Genomic DNA, 3,881 nt, shown 5'->3' on the forward strand with positions numbered 1-3,881 from the left:
ACCCCCCCCCCACTGCACAAATTTTTGTGGTTTGGGCCTCTAGTGTCTGATAATCAGATAATGATTTAACTCATCCAAGAAATAGATACTGAGTGTTCACAGGGCCAGGTGCTGACACACTGGGTGCTGATTCCTGTCCACAGTAGAGTGAGGGCAGGGGGTTAGCAGACAAATCGTAAGAGAGTCAGGCTAGCATGGTACATCCATGTATAGGCTCTGTAAGCAGACTTCCTTTTTTATGAAATTGCTAACTGGATGACTGTTGCCAACTGTTTTAACCTCCCTGCACCTCAGTTTCCTCATCTGTAAAATGAGGTTAATAATGGCACGTACCTCCTAGGCCTGTTTTGAGAATTAAATAGTTGTAAAGCACTTAGAACAGTAGCTGGCACATAGAACTATGTGAGTGGTAAATAAATAGATCTGTGAACCTCTAGAAGTCAGGCATTGAAAATGAGTTTGAGTCCTGGCCAGTGTTCTCAGTGGTTAGAGCAGACGGCCTATGCACTGAAGGATCATGGGTTGATTCCAGTCAAGGGCATGTGCCTGGGTTGCAGCTTCAATCCTGAGCGCAGGAGGCAACCAATTGATATGTCTTTCTCACATCCATGTTTCCTCCTTTCCTCCCCTCCCCTCCCCTCCCCTTTCCATTGATGGAAAAAAAATATCTTCGTGTGAGGATTAACAAAGAAAATGAGCTTTGTGAAAATTCCACTAAATGAATAATTTTACCTAAAGTTTGATTTTGCACTAAGAAAATAATTTTCCATCAAACAAGTTGACAGTTCATTCAGTCAACCAATCCCTCATTCAAACAGTCATTTATTCAATAAACATTCAGCCATCACCTACTACTACAACTAGTAATGATTTGGTGATATTGCTTATTGATGCTGGATAAATAAAAGTTAAGGTCGCCATGCTTAGAATGTTACTGGGATTGTCTCATTCACTTCTCACAGCAGTCCTGTAGGGTAGGTCTTAACGGGTCTCGGCTTTAGGTATTTCCTAAACCATAAAGTGCTATGCAAATAAAATTGCTTTTTTTTTTTTCAAACAAAAGAATTTTATATACACTTTAAATTTTTCATTAGGTATTGGCCTTCCCTTTCCTGGTGAGCTTTTAGTACTTCTCTTCTTTAATCGGGCCCCAATAGTCTAGGACATTGCTCAGGCTTTTATGTTTATTGAGGTTGAAGTGGCACTTGGGTGACACTGGGAGGGAGACATTACACTCCCAGCATCCCTGGTGTCAGAGCTAGATTGGTATTCACGCCAGGCACACACTGAACACTTCATCTTCCAGGCACACCATTGAGCCAAGGTGCTATATAAGTCAAATAAATAAGAAAACCACGGAAAAGCCCAGGGCAGTCCTGTCCTTATTTGGCACATGGAAATATAGTTAACTTTCTCTGAGTCCCTACTGAATGCTAACACCAAGAACTGGGAAGAGAAAGGAAGAAAAAAGAGACAGAGAAAGGCTATCTTGACTCTTGAAGTGTTTAATTAGTATGAGAGCCAAGAAGAAGCAGAAAAATATAGGGTGTCCCCCCAAAATGTATATACTCTTTGCTTAATTATTCATTTCAATGGATTAAATCTGAAAAGAAAGAAACATCAATTGAGCTATCAGCTGTTAAGTGTGTATGCATTTTTTGGGACACCCTTTAGTTATCAAGAAAGTATAAATAAAAGGGAAAAGCTAGCATTTCTTGAGCTTCTACCAGGTGCAAAGGAATGTGCTACTCCAGTGGTTCTCAAACTTGGCCAGCCATCAGAATCACCTCGATAGGGGGCTTGCTGCAACACAGACTGCTGGACCCGTCCGGAGTGGCTCAGTGGTTGAGTGCCGACCTATGAACCAGGAGATCACGGTTTGATTAGCGGTCAGGGCACATGCCCGGGTTGTGGGCTCAATTCCCAGTGTGGGGCGTGTAGGAGGCAGTTGATCAATGATTCTCTCTCATCATTGATGTTTCTATCTCTCTCTCCCTCTCCCTTCCTCTCTGAAATCAATAAAAATGTATTTTTTTTTTAAAGAAAGAGACATAGATTGCTGGGCCCCACACCTTGAGTTTCTGGGTCAGTAAGTCTGGAATAGAGCTCAATAATTTACTTTTTTTTTTTTACAGGGCTATCAGAGGATTTTATTATAGGTGGATTGGCCATAAAAGTATAAACTGTCATTTTTAGCTCCGTTACTTTTTCACTATTGATACACTTAACTACAAAATAATTAAAAAGATATGGATCTCAAATGATGGCATATATATCAGAAGGTTAGTAATAACTAACATTCAAAAGAACGCATATCTGTGGAAAAGCTTTCAAATGAACACAATTTCAATATCATTCTGAATAGATTTAAATTATATTCATTCTGGAACTAGTAGTACAATCCTTTGCTGGTGGCTGACTATAAGATATCATACTGAAATCTGTAAAGTAAGCAAATATTTCTTATGATATGTATTATTTTCCCCGTTGGCATGTTCATCCAGAGGTTTCCTTATGCAGTTCTTTAATTCGTCAATTCCTTCTCCACTGATTGCAGAGGTGGGGATGATATGTTGTAACTCCACAGTCCTCTCTGAAATCTTTTTTTTTCCCAAATAAATGCAGCAAATCTGTAGGATTCTGGAGTTGGTTCACCAGTACATGGAATTTATCTTGGACGTCTAACAAGTCCATTGTATCAACAGCAGAAAGGCAGGTTTTGTCTGAATTTTCTCTTTGTACAACACCAACTCTTCCGTAAGCAGTACTATCATTTCAAAGGCAGTTCTGTATTGATTTAGGGATGAAAGCTGAAATCCAGAAATATCGACAAAAACAAAAGCAGTAGCTTAGTTCTTTCTATGTGCCTGAGGAATGTGTGGCCCATTCCTTTGTTTATAGGGGCTCCTTCCATTAAGCCAGGAAGATGGGCTACTGTTATCTGTTTGAAGTCTTTATACATCTTTCCAAGTTCAGGCTTCCCTGTTGTAAATGCATAATCTGTAATGGCAGGTGTTGCATGAGAAATCTGACTTAGCAAAAAGGATTTCCCAACATCTGGGAACCCCCCTAGGCCTACATCAGCTGTAAGTTTTAAATCGAGGTGAATTATTTGTTTCTGGCCTTTCAAGGGCAAGACACTTATAATTTACCACCAAGACTTCCTTCAGCTACTAAAATTCCGTCTCTCTCATTATTGAGTCCTCCTATAATGTTAGCCTTTCCATCAGTTATGGACATACCCACAGGTACAGGAATTTCACAATCTCTTCCTTTGGAACCCATTAGGGCACCATTCTAACTGCTTGCTCCTTCTCCAGCCACAAACCATTTCTGAGCATATTTGTCTTTAAATCGTTTTAAAGTCATTCCCTTATGAGCTGCAACACAGACATCACCACCTTTTCCACCTCCCACCAAACAAGGGTAACCACCCCGCTCCTGCCTCCCTGATGAAGTCATGTTATCAATGAAGTTTCCATACTGTCTGAACAAGCACAACTGCCGCGCACGGGACTGCAATGGGCCAGGACTCCACGAATTCACATTTTCAGCAAGCGTCCAGGTGGCGCTGATGCTGCAGGTGCAGGAACCACACTTTGAGGTCCATGCGAAGTTGATCATCTGTGCTAGAGGCATATATTATCTCATTTAAACATCTCAAGAGCAGTGTGAAGTAGATATCATTATCCCCATTTTGTACATGAGGAAAGTAGAATCCAGAGAACTTTCAGAGCTTGCCTGAGACCACAGCTAGTGAATGCCAAAGCCAAACCATGCATTTAAATCTAACTCCAAAGTTCACACTTTTCTTGCTATTTCACCACACACACACCACCACCACCACCACCACCACCCCCCCACACACACACACACACTTC

The 3,881-nt window shown here is 41.0% G+C and overlaps 1 pseudogene; it reads right to left on the reverse strand.

Annotated features, from left to right (window-relative positions):
- Positions 1-2,367: 2,367 nt before the first annotated feature.
- On the reverse strand, positions 2,368-3,624 carry LOC102439180 (annotated as a pseudogene).
- Positions 3,625-3,881: the final 257 nt, after the last annotated feature.

Source organism: Myotis lucifugus, unplaced genomic scaffold (assembly GCF_000147115.1).
Source record: "Myotis lucifugus unplaced genomic scaffold, Myoluc2.0 scaffold_8, whole genome shotgun sequence".
Classification (NCBI taxonomy): Eukaryota; Metazoa; Chordata; class Mammalia; order Chiroptera; family Vespertilionidae; genus Myotis; species Myotis lucifugus.